Source organism: Erinaceus europaeus, chromosome 17 (assembly GCF_950295315.1).
Source record: "Erinaceus europaeus chromosome 17, mEriEur2.1, whole genome shotgun sequence".
NCBI classification, from domain to species: Eukaryota; Metazoa; Chordata; class Mammalia; order Eulipotyphla; family Erinaceidae; genus Erinaceus; species Erinaceus europaeus.
The window spans coordinates 54,888,062-54,905,700 of record NC_080178.1 but is presented as its reverse complement, the minus strand read 5'-3'; the positions used below and the strand labels follow the sequence as shown (position 1 = coordinate 54,905,700).

At 49.9% G+C, this 17,639-nt stretch overlaps 1 protein-coding gene across 11 annotated transcripts in view; it reads left to right on the top strand.

Annotated features, from left to right (window-relative positions):
- The window catches only part of TENM4 (teneurin transmembrane protein 4), a 545,270-nt gene that overhangs the window by 209,898 nt on the left and 317,733 nt on the right, over positions 1-17,639 (top strand). For all 11 annotated transcript variants that reach the window (XM_060176742.1, XM_060176743.1, XM_060176746.1 and 8 more), the window contains one exon: positions 4,756-4,852. The gene's annotated coding sequence lies outside the window, so the exon portion shown is untranslated. The remainder of the gene's footprint in view (positions 1-4,755; positions 4,853-17,639) is intronic.

Genomic DNA, 17,639 nt, shown 5'->3' with positions numbered 1-17,639 from the left:
TTTTACAACTGTATTGTCAGCATGGATGACAAAAATGCATCTTCGCCATTCTCTCCCAGGTGCACTCTACTGGGTGTCCGGGTTCATTTGTTTCTGTTGGGGGAGGGATAGTAGGAGGCCAGGCGATAGTATACCAAGTTAAGGGCACATGGCGTGAAGCACAAGGACTGGTGTAAGGATCCCGGCTCCCCACTGGTAGTGAAGCAGGTCTACAGGTATTTATCTTTCTCTCCCCCTCTGTCTTCCCCTGCTCCTTCCTTTTCTCTCTGTCCTATTCAACAACAGCAATGGCAACAATAGCAGTAACAACAAGGGCAACAAAATGGGAAAAATGGCCTCCAGGAGCAGTGGATTTGTGGTGCAGGCACTGAGCCCCAGTGTTACCCCTGGAGGGAGGGAGGGAGGGAGGGAGGGAGGGAGGGAGGGAGGGAGGGAGAGAGGGGGGTGGGGAAATAAAGAAATAAAAGTATGATGTTTGTTTGGTTGGTTGGTTGGTTTGGTTTTTCTCCAAAGCATGTGCTTAAAAGAAAGAATCCTTTGGAACAATTCTTTCATTTGGATGTTTCTTGAATGAATTTCAACTTCAGGATAAATACTTTTCCACTGTGTTTGTGTCATTGCTGGGTGGATAGGTGACTGTAGAGATAATTGGGGAACTGGGGAGATAACATAGTGTTTCTGCAAGAGACTTTCATGCCTGAGGCTCCCAGGTTCCAGGTTCAGTCAATCCCATAAGCCAGAGGCTCCCAGGTTCCAGGTTCAGGGAATCCCATAAGCCAGAGCTGAGCTGTACTCCAGACAATAAAAAAGATAAAAATGGGGAAGATTCTACTGGTTGGGCTTTCTGGAAGCAGGGACTTTGGAGCCGGGCCTTGGACAGCTATAGAATATTCTTGACACAGAGTGTGAGAAAGGCCTTCCCTGCAGTGGGGGGCAGGGAGGCAGTATGAGGCAGTAGGCATGGAGAGCAGCTCCTGGAGGCCAGGTGGGTAGGTACTGTGGCTCTGAGCACAGGCCAGGGAATCCACAGGCTCTGGTCTGAATCCCAGGCCTGCCCCACAGTCACTGAGTGTATGAGGCAAATTGCAGAGCTCTTCTTCATGTCTGCTCCTCTCACCTGCAAAGTGGGACTGTCCTAACACCTATGTGGGAGGTAGGGTGTGGCTGCGAAAGTTAAGTTCATGGCAAGCACCTGGCAAAGGATAGTTGATGAGGATTTTGATGGTTGTTTTATTGGAGCAACTCTGGAAATGCCAGTGTCAGCTGTAGAAGTTAAGAATGAAGCTAAGCATCTGGGGCCTGATGGTAGTGCAGAGGGTTAAGCGCACATGGCATGAAGCACAAGGATGGCCTAAGGATCCCCATTCAAGTCCACCTGCGGGGGGTCACTTCACAATGAAACAGGTCTTCAGGTGTCTTTTAAATTAATGAAGCATCTTTTAGGCCTGGGAGGGGGCACACTGATAAAGCATTTGATTCTCAATAAGGTTGGAACTGAGTTTCACCCTTGATATCAAATGTTCCAGAGTGTTGCTCTGGTTCTCTCTATCTCTGAGAAACAGAAAGAAGGGCTGGTGGAAAGAGAAATGGAGGAGGGGGAAAAGATGGAAGAAATAAAGGAAGGGTAAAGGAAGGGAGGTGGGAAGGAGAAGAAGAAAGAAGGAAAAGAAAGAGAATAAAAGAAAGGGAGGGCTAGCAGACAGCTTAATGATTCTGCAAAAGACATTCATGTCTGAGGCTCTGAGGTCCCAGGTTCATTCCCCAGCACTACCATCAGCCAGAGCTGAGAAGTGCTCTAGTCTTTCTCTCTGTATCTTTGTCTCTTTCATTAAAATAAAACAAAATAAATATTTTAAGAGAAGAAGATAGGAAAGAGGAAGAAAGCAGAAAGAAAGGGAGGCATAAGAAATCAAGAAAGAGATGGGATAAAAGAAAGGGAGAGAAAAAAAGAAGGAAAAAAAGAGGCACCAAGGCTTTAATAAAATGAGTCAAAGAAAATCTATGGAGGAAGAGGAACAGACCAGGATAGATGGGGGTCACTGGGCCCAGACAGGGGAGTCCCCAGGGATGACTAGTCTGCAGGCCTGTGACCTAGAGCAGCCCCGGCAGCTGGAGAAGCCTCTGGAATTTGCTAAGGCAGCCCCATTTATGATGGTAAAGAGCACCATGCAGGGTGGGGGGTGTCACCCCTGTGATTTGTGGGCAGTCCAGGAGGGGAGGAAATGGAGGTCTAGACAGAAGGTGGGTTTGGAATTCTCTCTGGAAAGGAAGGAAGAAAAAAAGCTGGGGTGGGAGGATAAAAGCCTTGGGAAGGCCTGTTGGAGTGGGAGTCAGGCTCAGGCAGGGGCTTCTCCCCTTCTCCATGCCTAGCCCCTGGATACAGTCAGGGGCACCCCCGCCACCCCACCAGCACATCCCAGACACCACTCAGGGTGCCTGCACAGATCTTGCCTGGGTTTTCCTGTTCTGATTGGGTTTGCAAAGCAGATGGGTCTGCAGAACCTGCCCCCAACCAAGTGACAAGTGTTGGAGGCATGGAGAAGTGAAGGACCTTGGCGTCCAAGTGGGTAACCATGGCTAACTAAGGCTTCTCCCTCCCTCCTCTCCTGAGACCTCAATTCCGCCTGAGCCATGCCACTTCATGGCTCTGTTGACAGTAAGAAGCCAGAGGAGCTGTGAAACCAGTGGAGCTGGGGAAGTGGTGTGGTAACTAGGGCTCTGGACCTAAGAGCATGAGGTCCAGAGTTCCATCCCCAGCATCACATGTGCCAGAGTGATGCTCTGTTTCTCTCTGTGTCTCTGCAATACATCTTATGCCTGCAAAATAATTCACCTGCATTGTGTGAGCCAGGTTTCAGCCTGACCCACTCTGTACTAAAGGAAACTTCTGTACGGTGGTCTCCTCTCCCTCTCTGTCACTATCTAAAAATAAATAAATAAATCTTAGAAATAAATGAAGAAACCAAAGGAGACTGTTGGAAGTATGTAAACATTTTACAAGTGGAAGACCTAAATATCACAGCAAGCAGTATCTAGAGCCTCTCTCTCTCTCTCTCTCTCTCTCTCTCTCTCTCTCTCTCTCCCCTCCCCCACCCTCATGCCTCTGGCTCCTGTAATTCTAGTCTGGGGGGGGGGGGGGCACTAGTTTACATTGCTGAAAAACTCTGTCCCAGAAAAGGGAAGTGGAGGCACAGTGAGACTGAAAACACTCCCCTCCAGCTAGCTCATAGGCAGCAGTGGAAACTGGCCTGTTCCTCCCAAGAAGCTTGGAAGCTTGGCTGCGGTTGGCACACCCCTGGCTGTGGGCTCCAGCTCAGACAATCCCTGCCCCTGGGCCATACTCCCTGGCCACAGTGCAGTAAAGTTGGAATCAATAGCAGAAAGATAGGTTTTGATTTTTTTTTTCTTTCCAAAAGCCTCAATTGAAAGGTCTTTACAAGGAAAAAAAAAAAAAAAAAAAAAAAAAGAACCGGCTTCCAACTGACTTCTGAGTTGAATAAGAAATGATGGTAGAAATTATAAAATAACTCATAAATGAACGGGAATGTTAAGTATTTGAATGCGGGAACAGAGCCAAGGCAGCACTTAGGGGAGATTTATGACCCTAAATGCTTGTTTTAGGATAGAAGAAAAGCTGGAAGTGAGCAACTGGGCCAAGTACCTCCATGTAAGAACAGTGGGCATCATAGATAGACGCACTCACCCAGGCTGTGCAGGTATTCCCACTAGCACAGAATTCCAGCTCCGGCATGGCTGCTTCACAAGTTCTCCTCCTCCTTCTTCTTCTCCTCCTCCTCCTCCTCCTCCTCCTCCTCCTCCTCCTCCTCCTCCTCCTTTATCTCCTTTCCTTCTCCTCTTCCTCCTCCCACTTCAGCAAGAACCTGTCTCTCTGCTGGTGTGCACAGTAGGCTCAATGTCTGCCAGTTCTGTGTCTCCTATTATGTATTTTTCATGATATTTGATAGGATAGAAAAAAACTGGGGGGGGGTAGAGACAGAGAGACACAGCAACACTGCCTCATCGTTCTTGGTAATGTGTGCTCAACCAGGAGTTCCATGTCTTCTTAGAAACCAAACAGAAGAGCATTAAAGGTAGAGGATAACCTTTGTTGAGTTGTTCATCTGTCCTTTGACATATTCTTATTCTTATTCTTATTATTTATTGGATAGAGACAGAGAAATTGAGAGGAAGGGGAAGACAGAGAGGAAAAGAGACACCTGCAGCACTGCTTCACCACCCGTGAGGCTTCACCCCTGCAAGTGAGGACCAGCGCTTGAACTCAGGTCCTTGCACACGGAGACATATTGCTCAACCAGGTGTGCCACTACCTGCCCCCTGCCATGCATATATTTGATAGGACAGAGAGAAAATTGAGAGAGGAGAGGGCAATAGAGACACCTACAGCACTACTCCAATGTCTGTGAAGCCTCCCCCTTGAAAGTGGGGAACAGAGACTTGATTCTGGGTCCTCGCACATGGGAACCTGTGCACTCAGCTGGGTACACCACCACCGACCCCACATCTTTACACATTGGTTGAACTTTTGCTCTGTGTCTGTCACTGTGATCATTCCCTCAGTGCCTTTCCCTTATTCCAGTACTTGGCTTCGGCTTGGGGCCATGGCTACCACTGATCTGCCCAGCCCACGCCATCGCCCCAGCCCCACACACCCACGCTCCTGGGCTTCTCCCTGCTCCTTGTTAGATCAACGCCCTTCTCAAAAATGACTGACTTCTCTTTCATCTCTCCCAACAGGTAGACTGAAATCACCACGCGTCCAAATTAAAATTGCCTACTTCGAGGATTATTTGGAGGACTATTCTTAAAGCCTTTTAAGAAGATTTGACGAAAAGTGAGTTTACCTTTTTTTTTTTTGTATACTTCAGGGCATTTCATGATTTGAGTTAATGTTGTAGATGTGTTGATATGTTGACTTCATCTTTGTTTATTATAGTAGGGTTTTTTTTTCTCCAAGGACAGTGAGTGGGAGTCCAGGTTTCATTTAGTGCTTCTCTTCCCAAGCAGATTGGACTGTGTTGTCTTTTTAAAAAAAATTAGGGAGTTGGGCAGTAGCGCAGTGGGTTAAGCGCACGTGGCGCCAAGCACAAGGACTGGAGTAAGGATCCCGGTTCGAGTCCCTGGCTCCCCACCTGCAGGGGAGTCACTTCACAGATGGTGAAGCAGGTCTTCAGGTGTCTATCTTTCTCTCCCCCTCTCTGTCTCCCCCTCCTCTCTCGATTTCTCCCTGTCCTATCCAACAATGATGACATCAATAACAACAACAACAATAACTACAATAAAACAAGGGCAACAGAAGGGAATAAATAAATATTTTAAAATAAAATATTTGTCTATTAATTTTGATAGCACAGCAGAAATTGAGAGGGGAAGGAGAAGAAGAGAGAGGAGAGACACTTGCAGCACTGTCTTACTACTCCTGAAGGTTCCCCCTGCAGGTGGGGACCGGGAGCCTGAACCTGGCCACCCTTACAAGGCCTTCAGACAGTACAGAACAAAGAAACCAAAGCCCTGAAGTGTTCTCTGGCATCAAGTCCCAAAAAGCACAAAGCAAACCAATAGGACCAAAGTTCAGGGGAGACGGTCCCCTGGGATGTGGCAGCAAAATGAGAGGTAGCAGGAATCTTCTAGCAAGAAATACCAAGTATCTTCAGGTACTGGCTATGTTCTGACTGAAGAGAGGGCTGGTTCCATGGGTATTTTCCAGTTAGAAGACTTGATTCAACAACCCACTGTGCCATCCACCCTCTACTGGACTCAAGCTGAGTGTTAGTGATAGTCCAAGAAGTGGGTATGTAGCCCAGGGGGTTGTGTTAAGGAAGAAAAACTGCACATGGACAAGATGGCTATGGACAGCCAGCATGCCAGAACCTCACAGGAAAGCATCCTTCTTTAGATGGAAAGTCGGGTGTGTTGGGGAGTGACCAGAGAAAAAGGTGTGTACAAGAGCCAGACAGATGGTGAAGGCCCCCATGCCCTGCCTTGGAGCAGAGAGCAAGAAATGCCTGCCTACAGGCATTTCTAAAAGGCAAAAAGTTTTCTGTGGCACTTTTGTTTGGCGGGGGTCGAGGGGAGGGTGGTGGTCTTATTAAGATACTGAATTATTTAGCTAGATTGGAGGTAAAATAAGCAATGATGGAAAGATCAGCATGCTATGCCTTAAGCATAGATTGCCCGCATCCAGCTACACGGAGTGCAGGTCTGTGAGGAGGCACAAGTGCGCAGGCGAAGAGTCAAAAAAGACTGACCTGCTGCCAGGCACTTGCTTGAATAGTCTCTTGTACCCACAATCCCTTGTGAGTTTGTGTACGTCCTCATATTCTCTTGACATCAGCAGTATGCTCGTTAAGTTTATGTCCCATAATCCATTTTGCTCACCATAAGTGAACTGTGTTCCCAACACCTGCCACCTTGGAGACAGCTGCAGACACAGCCATCCTCAGTGGTACCTCCCCAAAGTCGTGTGGGGATGCTCTCTTACCATCTTCAATAGCAGCTGGCAGAGGACTGATCCCAATGGGTGGAGAGATGGAGAAGACAGAGTTCTCAATCTTGTGGTCCAGTAGGGGCCCACAGGCGAAAAATCAACACAAATTTCACTCATGCCTTGTTGTTGTAGAGCAAAATGTCAGCAGCTGTGTTCTACAGTACATCAGCCCCACATAAGAATCATGTTCTTAACAACACAAAACAGCCTTACATGAGCTGCCTTAGCCTTTCTACATCTCCATGTTGATGTCCTGTGCAATGGGCTTAGAAACAGTGCAGCCTTCATAGCCCTCTCACCCCCCCCACCCAGAGTGAGTGGTCCCTAGAAAAGACCCCCACCTGTGCTCAGCAGGCCTGTGCTCAGCACTGCTTAGATTTGCTGACTATTCCCTCCCCAGGCCTTTGGCCCAGACTAAAGCCTGGATGAGGCCCATCATATTGTACATGTAAACTCTACATTGTCTCCTGTTTTGCTTTTTCTCCAAGCCACTGATCTTCCTCTCTTGGCTTTGGGGTCCAGTCTGGCTTTCTTAAAACCATGATGATAGGAGAATGGCAAGGTGGAGGCCATGGCTTCTGACTCAGTTTCCTGGAGAACTCTTCTTGCCCACTCACTGTGGGCTCAGTGATAGACAAGCATTTGGAGGGGTTGGGAAGACCAAGAGTTGTCTAGATTGTTCCAGTTATGTCGTGCCCCCCCCCACCTTGTCCCTTTGGTCTTCAGTTTCTCTGTTCCTTCCATCACCACTTCCTGGGTGCTGGCAAGTACTCAGTCCATGGCTGAATGAATAGTGACTGACAAGCTGGCAGGGGGGATAAAAAGGTGGGCTGGTTGGGTGAATGGATTTATATTCGTCTCCTGACTTAAATTACAAAGGTGAATGAATACAAGTGTGCGTGCATTGCTCTGCTTCCACGCATGAATATTTTCAGAGAAAGGCCCAGCTCTTTTTTGGTCCAGAGAAGATGGCCATAGTCAGTGAGTTCACACACTGCCTCACCCTGGAATTTAGAAGGCCACTTTTCACTAGTCCTTCAAACCATCCAGAGAAGTGTCTAGTCTGCCTTTCTCCACCTTGCCCCCCTACAATGAGGGTCCTGTGATCAGGACTGTTTCTCTTGGAGGCTCCCTGCAGCCTCAATCGGCTTCTGTCAGGTGGTGGTGGAGAGGGAGCAGAGCTGACTTCAGGAGACAGTGCTGTGATCAGGTGCCAACTCTTGTCTACCACCTGTTAGATGATTTACTACCTGTTGGGAAGTTGAGGCAGCCTGGGCAGAGGATACAGAGCCAAGGCAGGTGGACTGTGTCCCAGCCTCATAGAGGCCAGGGACAGCTTGGACAGTGAATGCTGGGGCTCAGTCTCAAAGCCAGGTGCATACACCCAGCTGACAACATGTGGGTTGGACCTGAGGCCTGGCAGAGATCTCTTCAGTGAGCACACAGTTGGCTATTGCTGGTAAGCAAAGCCAGTCTGAGCCTTCCTTATCAGTCTCATGGCCCCCTGTTTCCAGATGTTTCCAGATGAGTAAGTGCATCTGAGTGAAGCCTGGGCAGGAGGGTGATGATGGTGATGGTCACAGTAGTCAACACCAGGATTACAGAAACCCCAGCAGGCTGGCTTATCTGGCTGCCATTTGCAGTTTTGAAGACAGAGACACCTGGACCCTATGCCTGGCAGCTCTGTCTTCCCAGACCTGGTAGACCCAGCTATAAGCTCAGTGAGCATGTGGCTTGGTTGATAGTGGAGTTCTTGCCTGTGTTCTGGGTTTGGATGGGCACCACTGCTCTGTAGAATAAAGCCATCTGGGATTCAGGCTGACACCTGACTCTGGCTCCCTGAGTTGCGTAGCTTTGTGACCATTGCTTGAACTCCACCATCTGACAGAACGTCTCTAAAAGGGGACTAGGCAAAGAGGATAACTGGATAAACAATGTGGTATGTGTAGACAAGGGACTATTAGTCAGCCTTGCAAAAGGCTGGGCATTCTGACACAAGAGTCACCATGGATGAACATTGACAGTAAGTGAAGTAAGTCGGCCACTGAAAGATCAAGGTCGTCCTTTTTATGAGCAACCTGGAAAGATATCATGTTGGATCTAGAAATCTGTAAGGAAATCAGAAGAGTAGGTTAGTTGTTCCCAGGGGCCAGGAAGAGGAACAAATGGGAGCTATTCTTCTTTCATGGGCCGAGAGTTTTACCTGTGTGTGATGAAGAGTTCTTCTTTTCTTTCCTTTCCTTTCTTTTCTTTCCTTTCTTTTCTTTTCTTTCTTTCTTTCTTTCTTTTTTGTTTTTTTTTGTCTCCAGGGTTATTGCTGGGGCATGATGCCTGCACTCTGCATCCACTGCTCCTGGAAGTCATTTTTGCCCCCTTTTTAATTTTTTTCTTTAGTTTTTATACTTATTTATTTATTTTCCCTTTTGTTGCCCTTGTTTCTCATTGTTGTTGTAGTTATTATTGTTGTTGTTATTGATGTCGTCGTTGTTAGATAGGACAGAGAGAAATGGAGAGATGAGGGGAAGACACCTGCAGACCTGCTTCACCACCTGTGAAATAACTCCGCTTCAGGTGGGGAGCCAGGGGCTCAAGCCAAGATCTTTACGCAGGTCCTTGCACTTTGCGCCACCTGTGCTTAATCCGCTGTGCTACTGCCCAACTCCCTCCATTATTTTTTTTAATTGGATAGGACAGAGAGAAATTGAGAAAGGAGGGGGAGCTATAGAGGTAGAGAAAAAGAGACAGCTTCACACCTGCTTCACCACTTGTGAAGCTCCACCCTTGCTGGTGGGCTTGAATCCAGATCCTTCCATGGTTCCTTGCACTTAGTACTATGTGTGTTTAACCCAGTGTACCACCACCTGACCCCTTTTTTATTATTTAAGTTATTTGTTTAATTGTTTATTTATGAGAAAAAAAACTAGAGTATCATTCTGGCACATGTAATACTGAGAACTAAACCCAGGACTTCATGCTGGAGAATCCAGTGGCATCACCTCCTGGGCCATAAAATAGTGTTTTGTGCTTGTTTGTTTGTTTTACCAGAGCACTGTTCAGCTCTGGCTTATGATGGCACTGGAGATTGAACCTGCAACCTCAGAGGCTCAAGCATGAAAGTCTTTTTGCAGAACCATTATACTGTCTCTCCGTCACAAACTTATTTGTTAATGAGGCAGGGGTAGAGAAGAGAGAGAAAGTCAGAGAATCACTGTGACACATGAGATCCCAAGAATTGAACTCAGGACCTCATGCTTGAGAGTCCATGGCTTTATCCACTGTGCCTCCTCCCAGGCTGCTGAATCTCCGTGTAATCACTGGGAGTTATCTACAATGAGTGTGGAGCACTGGTGCACTGAGGTAGGCATTATGTTTCCCAGTGCCAGTGGATCCCCTGGCATTCTGTGAACTGCAGGGCCAGCCAGCTCCATTGTGCACTGTGGCCCCTTTGTGTCTCTGTGTCTCAGGTCCCATGTGGCTGTCAGGCAGGTGCAGAATCCCTTCATCTTGGGATCCTGAGTCAGAATACTCTCTCTCCTCAGCCCTCTCTGGCTCCCCTGTCCTGACTGGCCTGTCTTCCAGCAGTGTCTTTGTTGATCTTGTCCCCTGACCAGTGCCTTGTCTCTGCTGGGCAGGACTTAAGCTACACTGTGTCCCATCTGAGGGCTAGAGTTCAGGAGCAGGCTGAACCTCCCTGGTGTTCAGAGTAGCCAGAGAACATTTGGCTAATTCCCCTTTCTTTGGGTTTTGTTTTCTTTATAGTTGAGATAATTCTTCAGCTGCAGCACAGAGCTCTGCCTCATTCTCAGGACGGAGAGGGGACTTCTCCAGTGCATGGTTGGAGAGCTGGGGAGCTGGGGAGCTGGAAAGCAGTTTGCAAAGCAGACTGGAGTGCTACAGGTGCAGCGAGAGCCCAGCTAGAAAGAGGGAGATGGGCTCCCAGGAGAGAATCTGGGAGATGCTGATTCAAGTAGAATAGTAGAAGTGGAGGGGCAGCTGGGGAGCTGGAGCTACTTTGGTGGAAGTGACCAACTCCTTGGCTCACTTGGGGTCCCTGGAGTGGTGGGGGAAATGTCACAGTCCGCCTGTCTCTCCCAGGAATTCTGTCGGTGACTGCTTCTGCCCTCTGTGGCTTTGACCTATCCCTGTCCCCCAAGTCCCAGAATCTGACAGCTGGGACTGTAGATGGCAGCCCTGTGCAGCAGCAAATGGGGGCCTTGAGGGGAGAGTGTGCTGGGGGGGGGGGGCAGACACCTCAGGCTTAGATTTACCCAACTTCTTGAGGGTCCCCATGCACGTCCATCACATGGGTCTTTCAGTGGTAGAATTCTTGCCTGCCCCATGCAATTTCATGCTTTCTGCTCGTGACCTTCACATCCCCCCACCCCCATAAAAGCCTTGTAATTATGGGTGTGGGTGTGTGGAGGTTCTGCAGAACATGACTAAAGGGATTTCGGGAAATCTGAAGCTCTCTCTCTCTCTCTCTATTTCTCTCTCTCCTGCCCTCTCTCTCCCTCTCTCTCTGAAACACAGAAGTGAGTAAATCACAGTCCTGTGAAGAAGTAAAGAAATTCAGATTAAAGATTGGAAGGACACAGGTTTTCTTTTTGTTGTTCCTGCCTGGGTCTTGGGTCTGCTCCAGCAGAGCCCATCCCCTTTTTCTCTCCTCCCCCTCCTTTTTCATCCTCTTCCTCCTCCTCCTCTTCCTCCTCCTCCTCCTCCTCCTCCTCCTCCCCTTTTCCTCCTCCTCATCTTTCTCCTCCTCCCCCTCTTCCTCCTCCTCCTCCTCTCTCTTCCTCTCCATCATCCATCTGTCCCCCTCTCTGGAACGAGGCCCAGCTGCCTTCACCCCTCCAGCAGATTTTCACTCAGGCTCAAGGCTGGCTGCTGCCCTGTCACAGACAGGACCAAACAAAGCCTAGTCGTCTGGCTCTGCTTCTGCCCAGCTTCCTGCCACCCACCCTGTTTGAAGCCTGAGAACTGCTGGACCCCGGGTCTGAGGAGTCAGCACTAATTCCACCCCAGGACATGTGGGGGTGCACTTAGAAGTGAGAGCTGGTCCATGCTGTGAGGACATTGAAAGACTAAGTGTGCTGGGAGTAGAGCAGGGAAGACAGGACAGGAAGAGGGTGGCTGGCTATCACTGGGTGTCTGTTGACCACACCAGACAAAAAGATGACCTTGTCAGAGTAGTTCTTCTTGGGGGGGCTGGGGGGAGAATAGCATTGAAGCTTCCTTTAATACAGTAGGGGCCTGGGTCATGCACATGGCAAAGCAGCACACTATCCAAATGAGCTATTTGGTATGTGGATCCAGAAACCCCAAGCAGACAGTCCTTTCTTGTGCAGGTCTAGCTATGCCACCTGACCAGCTCCAGATGTTGCCAGGGAGACCGTGTAGCTGCTGGGCAGAGGTTAGGGTCCTGCTGGCCCCCTCAGCCCCTCCTGAGAGTGGGGTGTTGTAAGCTGATGGGGGAGGGCCACAGTGCAGACACAGCTGAGCTGCATCTTGGGTGGATTGGGCAGCAGCAATGGATCAAACCTGGTCACCAGGGTCCCCTAACCCTGAAGATGATTGTGGGAGTGGGGAGATCATGCTTGTTTGTATAAGAGGGTGGCCTGGAGGAAGAGCTGCACTATTAGGGACCAGCAGAGGGCCAGTATGGGTCTCATAAAGCCCTTATTGCCTCCCTGCTGATCACCCGTTCACAGCCTTTAGACCGCAAGCACAGTGAAGTTCAGTGACCATCTGGAGTCACACAGCTAGAGTAGTCTCTAAGTCTCTAAGTCTCTGTTTGGGACCTTCCCCTCACACACACACGCTCAGGTAGGGTCCTGGGCACTCACTGTGGGGAAGTCCTGCTGCCATTTCCCATGTGACCTGTAACAGGTTCCTGGTGGCCTCACCTGTGGAAAGGCCTCCCCTCCCCCGACATCAAAGCCTGGCAGAGGGGCTGGGAACAGACCCATTTGGTAGAGCATGCCCCTCTCCCAGCTCAGAGTCCTGGATTCAAGCACCAGAGCCACAAGGGAGCACCATGAACAGTACACGAGGAGCTCGTGGGTGCTGTAGCAGTGCTGTAGTGTCTCTCCCATCCCTGTGTTTCTCCATCTTTTTTCTCTAAAAGGAAAGAATCAAAACAATGCCTGGAAAGGGTATTCTACTATGGTGCCTTCTGTGTGCCAGACCCTGGGTTCATAACTGACCAGTTGTGTGGAGCACATTTCCGAAATCAAAAGTGAATTGAGCAGTGTGTGTCTGTGTCTGGGTCCAGGTCTGTGCCCATGAATCCACCTGTGGCTGGGAAGGTGGGCCTGCCCTGCACCTGCCAGGCAGTGAGGCAAAAGTGACCAGCAATGGGGACCTCCTGACAGGAGAAGAAAATGGGGAGGACAGATGCAGCATAGCCAATGAGGCTGGAGCCTTGCCAGAGCCCAGGTCAGACCAGCTAGAGAGACAGGACCCTCTGAGTTACTCCAAGGACAGAAACAGCAGCACCTAGAGGGTGTTGTGGCCTCGCTCGGGGGTGCAGCATCTGGGTGGGAGGGTGCTTGCTACCTTGCCACCTATCAGTGGTACTGACAGTAATGGCTGAGTGTGAAGGCATGGCTATATTCATAGCCAGGACAGCCCCCTGGGGTGGAAGCCAGTTTGTTACCTGGCTCCTTTGTAATAGAGAAGTGGTGTGGAAGAAGGCCTGCGGGACTGGGTGACTATCTGATCCCCTCCCAGTGTCCTCCTTTACCACCAGCACTTTCTGCTGTTTCTAGAGAGGCCCATGTGCAGAGCTGCCTGCCTAGACCGGGGACTCTGGGTCCTGACTTCCCATTCCAGCCCAGTTGGCTGTGGGCTTTGAGACAAGTCACTAGACTTTTCTACATCAGGAGGGTGACAACATGGCCCAAATGTGTAGAGTCCTCATAAGTACAGTCACAGACACAAAGAAGTTACCCCATGGCAGCCAGGTGGACAGCCACTCCCAGGGGATACTCATGCTGAGTGTTGGAGGACAAGGCCTGATGTCATTCAAACCTGGGGGGAAGTGATCCAGATGAAGGGAAGGGTGACTAGGGTGGGCAGAGTGGCACACAGAGGAGCTGTTTGGGAAGCATGAGCAAGCATTACGGCTTTCTTTCTTTAAAAACAAAAGTATTGGGTCGGGAGAGATAGCGTAATGGCTATGCAAACAGACTCTCATGCCTGAGGCTCAAAATTCCCAGGTTCAATCCCCACACTGCCATAAGCCAGAGCTGAGCAGTGTTCTGGTGTTTCTCTGTCTCTCTCTCTCTCTCTGTCTCTGTCTCTCTCTCTGCATCTCTCTCAAAATAAAATAAAAATATTTTTAAAATGTATTATAAAATAGTATTTTTTTTATAAGACAGAGAAATTGAGAGAGGAGCAGGAGATAGATAGGCAGACAGACACATACTGTACTACTTTACTACTGCTGAAGCTTGCTACCTGCTGGTGGGGTATGGGGGCTTGAACCCAGCACCTTGTAGTGGTAACGTGTGTGCTCTACCAGATGCATCATCACCTGGCCCCTGCTTTCTAAAAGAATTCCCAAGCAAAGTGTCTATGTGTGTCATTTATCTCTGTTCTTACTAGGGCTATGATTATCACTGCTCTTGTCAGATACCTTTGGCCTTTGCAGTGTCTACACAGCAGAAAGTAGTTCTACCCTGAGTGAGAAGGAGCATGCATGGTATATTAATCACAAGACATGCAGAGATAGTGGCCTGGGAGGGGTGCAGTGAATAAAATATTGGACTCTCAAGCATGAGGTACTGAGTTTGATCCCCAGCAATGCATTGCCAGAGTGGTGCTCTGGTTCTCTCTCTCTCTCTCTCTCTCTCTCTCTATATATATATATATATATATATATATATATATATATATATATATATATATATCCCTCTCCTTCATCCCCTTTCTGAATAAGTGAGTATTTATATATTTTTTTAAATTAAAAAGAAAAAAGAGACCAGAACCAAGACTCACTGCCCGACCCTGCCAGCTTCCTAGCTGCAAGAGCCCAGGCAGAATTTGAGCCTCTCTGTGGCCCCACTTCCTGGCTTGTAGAGTGAGGATGGCAGCAGCAGCTGCTTCTTCAGGAGAGCATGCTGACAGTGAAGTAAGTTTGAGTGCAGAAATAGGAGTCTCAGAGGGAACCAGGTCATACGGATGGTCTTTGTGCTCACTAGTAAGTATATTGGGAGGGGAGGGAGGCAACAGTGATTTCCCCCTTCCCCTTCGAATGGAAATGAGTGGCTCACACCTGTGCTTGTATCCTATTGTGGACTCAGTCTGCTATAGCTACAGAACTGGGATGTAAATTGTACAGGAAGGTGGGAAGGCTTGGTGGAGGTCAGTGCTGCCTCTTGGGGTGGGGGTTGGGGGCAGGCAGTGGAGACACAGGATGGCTATGTCTTGTGGGTCTGCCTGCCTCCCCACATACCCATCCCCTGACATGGCCACAGCCTCTTCAGGGAACAAGGCACTCTTCTCCACTCTGTGCATATCAGAAGGATGGATGATCTGGAAAGTTGAGGAATAGGCCACCTACTGAACTGCCCACTAGGGTCTCTGCCAGTCAGTTGCAGGCAGCTGCTGAATCAATTCAAACTAAATGACAGTAGCACTGCAGGAGGGGACACAGTGAGTGAAGGCTCTCAAGCATGAGGCCTGCCCTGGATTCAGCAGCCAGCCTCACACATGTCAGAATGATCTCTCTCTCTCCCCCTCCCCCCCACCGTGTGTGTGTGTGTGTGTGTGTGTGTGTGTGTGTGTGTGTGTGTGTGTGTGTGATTAATAAATCTTTGAAAATAAGTGACCTTTTATGGCCAAGGAGAAAGAGCTCAGTGGATGGAACCTAGGAGTTGTGTGCCCAAGGCTCCTGGTTGGATCCCAGGCACCACATATACTGGAGTAGTGCTGTGGCTTCTCTCTCTCTCTCTCTCTCATATGGAATTCTCTCTCTAGCTCATATAAAGTAAATAAAATACAACATTTAGAAATAAAACAAGGGACCCAGGCAGTGGCAGGCCTGGCTATGTGCATATATTACCATGTGCAAGGGCTTGGGTTCAAGTCCCCCTTCCCCAACCCTGAGAAGACAGCTTCATGAGCAGTTTCATGAGCAGTGAAGCAGTGCAACAGGTGTCTCTCTGTCTCTCTTTCCCTTTCCATTTCCCTTCTCAGTTTCTCTCTCCCATCAAATAAAATAAATAAAGTTTGACATATGTGCTGGGCACTGGCCAGTCCACTCAGTCATGAGAGTTCTCCTCCTGCTTCAGCCCCAAGAGGACCCAGTGGGACTGGGAGGGTGCAGACACCTGCCCACAGCCACACTTTGTCCAGGCTGGTGCTTAGAGGTGCTGGGATGAGAGTCCACCGCCTGGCCCTGAAGGGCTGGTGGTTGTCTCTGGGCATCTTCCTGTAGGAGAGGACAGCTCTGGCGTGCACACCCCACCTGCTCGGGCTGAGGCTGGACAGTAACTAGGCTCTGTCCCAGGATGCCATGGCTGAGCGTCATGCCCAGCTGTCACACCAGCACCTCCCCGCCCACTCCTCTGTCCACAGCCACTCTTGAGATGGGCATCCACACCTGCACCATGTGCTCTGGCTCCCCCAGGGCCCCCACACCCCTCACCTCACCCCCAGAGGAGCAAGGCAAGGTGTAGTTTACCCAGGACACCAGGAGCCTGGGAGAAGAGGTATTTCCTGCTTAGGATCTCCCCTTTTCAGGCGCCACTGTCCCTCCATTCTGCCATCCATTGATCACAGCCTCTCCGCCTTGTTGGAGGTGCTTCAGACTTTCAGTGAGCTAGGCCCAGGGGGCTGTAGCTGTGTGGGTGCAGACCTGTAGTTACACAGAGGTGCCACCAGGTGTCAGTGATGTGTGAGGGCCAGGGGACTTCACATAAAGTGGTTTGGGGGGGTGGAAGGAGGTGGTATTGTTTGCTTGTTTGTTTGAGGGGGGTTGTGCATGATTTTTGGACCAAAATGTGTCAAGTGTGGAATAACCATTTCCCATTTCTAGATGCCATTCTAAGTGTATTTGTGATGGCACTAGGTGCTGTGATTTAAGTGACCAGACTCTGGGGTGGGAAGGGAAGACTCATCCTCAGACACCCAGTTCCTCAGGCCTATAACTGCTCAACTGTGGCTGTTGGTGGCATCTGGGAGCTCTTGTGTGCATGTCCTGTGTGTGCGCACCTCAGTATCTCCCCAGCCCAAGTCCAGGGGCTTTGCCTCAAATCTCCTGACAGTGGGCAGGGCCTGTAGGGAGGCCTTGCAGAGGAGAGGAGGGTCAGTGCAAAGGCACTGGGGCCATTTCTCCAGGGGAGAAAAATCACAACAGTGTTTGTGCAGGTGTAGCCCCTCTCAGGCATGCTGGAGAAGACCCCTGGGACTGCCCAGCTGGGATGGGGGAGGCTTGGAGGTGCTGTTGGCTACACTGGGAGGTTCCCCCTGGGCACCCAAGTTCCAGGAGGCAAGTGTCAGCTCTGCAGGCCTGTGTGATACCTCTCATTCATTCCTCATAGGCCTGGAGCTGGGACTAGAGTGAAGCTACAACACCCCATTCTTTTTATCCAGAGAAGGCTCAGAGATGACCCCATGTGTCAGGAGGGGCTCAGACTCAGAGAGGGTCCACTACCTGCCCAGAGCAGCACAGCTGAAATGGAGCGAAAGGTGAATGCGGCCATAGTGCATTAGTCTAGGAGGGGGAGATGCAGGTTCTTCGTTGCTCCAGGGGTGGGAACCAGTTCTGGAACATTTTGTCAGCCTTGCTGAGTGGCAGCTCAGGACTAACCTCCCCTAGAGACTCTGGCTGAGCAGAGAGCCAGGTGCCTGGCTGGAAGGGAATTCCTGGTGAGTGAGAAAGGAGTTGGAGGAAGCAGCTGTCAGGAGGAGGCCAGGGGGCTGGGGGAAAATGCCCTGGGGCTGGGGCTGGGGCTGAGGTAAGAGGCTGGGGGAGGGGGGCAGGGGCAGGGCAAGGTGGGGCAGGGTGTTAGGCTTGGAGGAGTGAAGAAGTATCAAGCAGCTTTGAGGAAAGGGCCCACAAATAGAGCAGGGGGTGTGGTGGGCTGGGGAGAAGTGGGGAGCAGAAGCAGGAAAGACCTGGCTAACTTGG